This window comes from Nycticebus coucang, chromosome 14, assembly GCF_027406575.1.
Source record: "Nycticebus coucang isolate mNycCou1 chromosome 14, mNycCou1.pri, whole genome shotgun sequence".
Lineage (NCBI taxonomy): Eukaryota > Metazoa > Chordata > Mammalia > Primates > Lorisidae > Nycticebus > Nycticebus coucang.
Genome location: NC_069793.1, coordinates 12,131,272 through 12,137,352, shown reverse-complemented (window position 1 = coordinate 12,137,352; position 6,081 = coordinate 12,131,272).

The window sequence follows — 6,081 nt, the reverse complement described above, 5'->3', positions numbered from 1 at the left end:
CATCTCTGAAACACGACTGTGGCCTCGGCTCCTCAAAACCTCCCACTGACAGGTCCAGAGAAGGACACACAATCAAAGACAAACAAAAGTCATCCAAGGAGAACCTTTTTTCATAAGGATATGAAAAAAAGATGATTGAGCGAAAACATTTATCAGAAAGTTATTTTTAACAACAAAAAAAGAGTAAACAGCACAAATGTCCAGTAATAGGAAGTTAGTTAAAACAAACATCAGAACTTTCACTAATTATTGTAGGACCATTTTTAAAAACCACATTATATAAGTCTATGACATGGGAAGATACTAAAGATATACTTCAAGAGAGAAAGTAGGTTACAAAGATTATATATATTTCTTTGTATATGTATGTATATATCTTTTACACACATTTTATACATGTAAAAGACATATTTATATAAAATGTATATGCTTCATATATAAAAATATATATCATGAATATATGATTCTAATTTTGAAACATAATAAAATTATTGTCATTATTAATAGGAAACAATAAAAATGTATACCCTAATATGTTAATAGTGGTTATATTGGATGCTAGGATTGTGGATGGTTTTATTTTTTCTTAATATTCTACTGTATTTGCTGATTTTTCTCAATAAAAATGCATTAATTTATTAATAAGAAAACTATTCAAAATTGACATATGTCATAGATAATTATACAAACAAATACATGGGGCTTTTTTCTTTAAAAGATTTCCTACAAATCTCTTTTATTATATTTAATTTATCATAAAATCGTAACATGTTTTCTTTGAAAAAATTAATACAGAAGTGCTTAAAATAAAAACAAAAGTCCTACCTGACCTCACTCTACCATCTCTGCTAAATCCCAATCCCACAACTGATCTATAATCATTATTTTAATATATATTCTGAAAAACCATTTGCTGTAAATGTGAAACCATATTTGACTCATTCAAATTTTTCATTTCATGAAAATAAAATTGCACTTGACAAGTTGTTCTGAAATTTCATTTTTTCCCTGAACAGAACGTCATGGCCACTGTCCTCTGGCCGCATGCTGGGATCTAGCTGTCTTTCTCCGTGGCTGCATTTCAGAGTATTGCAGAGTGAAGCTGGGGTGGAACTTATTTGCCTTTTGCCCTGTCTTTTATTTGCCCATTATCCCTCGCTGACCCAAACACCCTTGTGTACATTGCCTTGCACCCTGGTGAGTACAGGAGAGCTCTCTAAAGGTAACATTGCGTATGAGCTTTTTAAAAAATGTTGTCACTTTCGTCCTTCTGTCCTTTAAAAAAAGAGTGTATTGATTTTTCAGGTTCTGGAAAATGGTATTCTTTAAATAAGTTTCCAAGCCTCCACTCACAGATTGAGGACTCTCAGGAACCATCTGGTGCAGCCCCTTTATTTCACAGATAAACGAAGGCTTCGGGGAGAGACTCATCCCCAGGCACAGAGCCAGTGAGGGGGTTGAGCCAGGATTAGTGCCCACATCCCCAACTTCTAGAACTTCCTCAATTGTGGCAGCATGGCTATGATGCTGACAGGACCCAGAAGCCTTCGCCTTCAAACTTCCCTCAGCCCACAATCCCACTACCAAGCTGGAAAACTCCTACTCATCCTTCCAGTCTCCACATGGATGTCACCCCCTCCAGGAAGCCTTCCCTGACTTTCCCAGAGCCTGGGCTAGGCGCACACCTCCTCCTTCATGCTCCCTCAGGCCTCGCCCCTCGTATGCTCTGTCCCAGTAGCCTGTTGGATGGTCTCCCTGCTAGCCTGGGAGCTCAGGGCTGGGGATGGAGGACATTTGTATCACATGCCCATGATGAAAGCTTCCTTGTCATTCATTCATTCCCTTGTTCAATTGCTTTGTGCCTGGTGCTGGGTGCTGTGGAGAAAAGGCTTGGGTTGAATAGTAATTTTTTAAAAAGAGGTAGGAGAGCTTCTGACTAGAGTTAGGACTTTAGAAATGCTAAATGCTGCTGCCCTACCCCTGAAGGCCCAATATGTGCCTTTTCCACTGGGGGCCTTAGCCACTCCCACCACGTCCCTTTAAATGCTTATAGGCTCTGTCCAGCCCATTTTACAGATTGGCTCTGAGACTCTGAGAGTTACAGCCACTAGAATGGACCAAAGGCACACAGCTGAGACTGCCCTCTCCCCATGCCCTCTGCTACAACATAGTGAACTCCTTAAAGGCCAAGAAAGCATAGCCAGGCAGAGAGGGAGGCTGCACTGGGGAAAGGTGTGCCCACGGCCCAGGCCAAACTTCACCATTGGTTGCTGTGCACCTTGGAGAATTCATTCACCCAACCTCTCTGATCCTCAGTTATTTCATCCGAGAAAATGGATTGGTTAAGGCAGTGCCTGTGGCTCAAAGGGGTATGGCGCTGGCCCCATATGCCAGAGGTGGTGGGTTCAAACCCAGCCCCGGCCAAAAACTGCAAAAAAAAAAAAATGGATTGGTTAACACTTGTCTTTGGTGGTCTTATTTTCTCAACCAAAACTTATGCCCTGGGGTTGAACAAGTCCAATCTCCCTACAGGAGCGACAGAAGCGACAGAAGAGACAGTGTGAATGCCAAGACCTCAGGCCACAGGCTATGGAATATGATTCGCACACACTGCTGCATGGGAGGCCTGAAGCAGGCCTGGTGGAGGGTGTAGGAAAGGAAAGGGGCACTCAGCTTGTTCACTCCAGGGCCTTCACACACGTGATCCGGTGAGGGATACTGGAATAGGGCATAGGAGAGCCCTGAGCTGACCAGCCCTCACACTCAGGGCCACACCAGGGCTGACAAGCCCATCATGTCATTATCAAGGAAACTTCCAGAAGCTCCAGAATGAGGCTCAGCACCTGTAGTTCAAGCGGCTAAGGGGCCAGCCACATACTGGTGGGTTCGAATCCAGCCTAGGCCTGCCAAACAACGACAACTGTAACCAGAAGCCCCAGAATGCAGGAAGCTGATGAGTTTAAGAAAGGGGAATTGACTTGCCCAAGGTCACCCAAATCAAAATGTGACATTGGCTTCTGAACTCCTAAATCCTATACCACTCACCCTGAAAATGACCATCAAACATAATAACTATGGTTCCTAGAACCCCTGAGAAAGGGAATATTCTGTGTCGTCTTCAATAACCACATTCTACAGATAAGGAATTTAGGGAATTGGCTTCAACAATTTACTGAAGTTTTCATTTCTCCACAGGGATTGGAAGCCAGTGTTGTCAGGGAGGGGCTGGGAAAGTGAGTGTGGAATGGTGCCCTGACCTGTCCCTGCAGGCAACACAGGCCCTCTGAGCAGCCCCACCCCTACCGGCCTTGGGAGAGCACACATACCGAGATGCCATACAGAGCCAGCACAGCCCTGGTCAATGCGACTTGGATCCTCTGTGTTCTGTCCTTTCCCCAAAGCCTGCCACTTGACACCCCCTCACCCAGGGGAGGAGTCAAATCCTCCAGGTTCCAGAACAGAAAATCTTCCACCTCCAACGGGATGTGGCTGCCTGCCAACCATTTTCATGCCGGATTCTGAGGACAAGAGCACTGGCCTCAGGACCATTTTACAGATGATGCAACTGAGGCCCAGAGCATGACACAGACTTTTCCAGGACTACACAGCAAAGACTCTGCATCACACCTACACGCCAGTCAGCCGCCTGCTCAGAACCATCTAGAATCATCCAGAACTGCCCAGAACTACCCAGAACCCTTCTAGAACCAGGAGCCTATATCCCTCTTTCTTCCCCTCCTTCCCCTCCACCAAAGGGTCTGACTGCACAGGACATGAACTTCCTGAACAGGGTGAGGAGGCAAGTGATACAAACGCTGTCCCGGGTCCCCCCTCCCTTCCCAGGCAGCCATATAGAGGATTCAGGGATTCATGTCCTAGAGTCATTCAGCAAAGACTTGCAACACTCTTCCTGCCCTTCTCATCAGACCACCAGGCCACCCGCCTGTGGGAACCATCCTATAGACTCCTTTCTTCATTCACTCCACAAACAAGGTCACTTTGCTCAGCATCCTTGGCCTCCTCCTGTCACCCCTGCCTCCACCCTCAGCTCCTCCCCCTTCTGAACAACCCCTGTGACCCCCTTGCCCCTTCGAAGAAGGCAAACCCTGGGGGTACTAGAGAATCACCGAGTCCAGAGGGGCTACAGCAGTACTGGGGACAGACACACGACACCCTCCCAAGGGTACCTGGTGTGGCCCAGGGCAGCACAGGCTGTCACCTCTCCCGCGCGGAGGCCAAGAGGTTCTGACACCCGGCCCAAGGGCTCTCCAACCCCCTCCCCCACCTTCGGCTGTGTGGAAAACCCAGCCAGGGCTCAGCTGACTTCCTCTTGTGTCATGGAAAGTGCAGTGATGATGATGAGGACAGGAAACTCCCGCCAGGGATCTGGGGTCTGAGAGGGGACAGCAGGCCCAGGGGGCTGGGGGCTGGGGAGGGGTGGAAAGGGTGCCTGTGATCAACACGGGGGTAACTAATGGGGGGGGTGGCACGGTGAGCCTCTGAGGCAGCAGCTGGGGAGCAAGGACAAGGCTGTGGGGTGCAGGGACCCTAATTAGAGCCAGGCAGGTGCCAAGCCCCAGGGGCTAGCAAGGCAGCAACCAAGGTCCTGAGCTACTTTCAGTTTTCCAGAACCAAATAATGAAAAAAAGAAGAAACCATGCCCACGCCTGAAACGAGGATGCCAGGGTCAAATAAAAAGCCAAAACTTTGAGTTTGTTTTCTTTGCTTTTGGCAAGAAGGTGACTGGTTGCCGTGGGGTGAGGCAAGGGTTGTGGAGTGAGAAAAATGTGGGTTCAAATTTCATTTTGACCTCCTGGGGCCAAACACTAATCCAGAGGGGTCCTCGGTGTGCAGGCAGGAAGGGGCTGTGCTGCCGTTGCCATCTCTGTGTCCCGGGTGCTGAGCGTGGACCAGACACCTGTTGAATGGATGAGTAAGCAGATGGATAAAGAGGCTGGGATTTCCAGAGTCAAAGGAAGAGAGAGGATGTCTGTGAGTCAGGCAGCAGGGAACCAGGGCTGGGTGAGGTGTCCTCCGAGCAGCCTGAGGCCGGCCACCTCTGGGGCGGCGCCTGCAGTGCTAGGTGAGGCGGTGGGTGTGGCCCCCAATAGCAGCTTAGGAGTCCTTGTTCCTTGACTGGAGGCCTACCTGCTTCCCTCGGCTGAACAGGTTCAAGCACCGAGAAGCAGTTTCTCACCCACCAGTCAGCAGAACTGGGGAGTATCAATCAGGTACTGATAGCTAAGTAGCCATCATGGCCACCAACCCCAGCAGCCCAAGGAGGGAGAGGACCCCAGCCCTGGAGGACCTGGAGCTCCTGGGGGCTGGAGGGATGGAAGGAGAGGGCCTGGGAGGCCTGGCTCAGACCTGCCCCACAACACTCAACACTCAGCGATCCTTCATATGCACCCTAGGCCTCAAGGAGCCGGGGTCTTAGCATCCTGGAACACAAAGGAGAGGAGGGAAAAGTGAACCCAGCCCCAGGGGAGGCTGGAGCCCTCCGCCTGGCCATGCTGGGCCCGAGGCTGATTCTACCCCCTATAGGAGCACAGCCTTTCAACAGGGAGCTCACACCACACTCACACACTTGTGTGCACACACACACCCACACCCCAAACGGAGATCACACACATTGACACAGGACACACACGTCAACATGGAGCGCTCTCTCACGCACGTGCACACCTCACGTACATTGATACAGATCACGTGCATGCAACATGTGGGTCACGTACCCCAGCATGGCACTCACACCCACCCACACATAGCCCAACCCGGAGGTCACACACACGTCAACATAGACCTCACTCTCACACACGTATGCACATCCCAACACAGCGATCACACGCATTGACACAGATCACACACATGTCAACATGGAAATCTCACACTCACACACGTGCACTCTGACACAAGCCCAGCATTCATGGAGGGATCATCTCTTAAACTTGCTGGTAAAATAACACCTGGGAAGCTTTGCCTCAAATTCCCAACCTCATCCCTCCTAAGGCAAAGCAGAGGGTTTCATTTTGGTTTTGCATCAGAATCTGTAGCAAGAACTGATGCCATGGCCCCCACTTC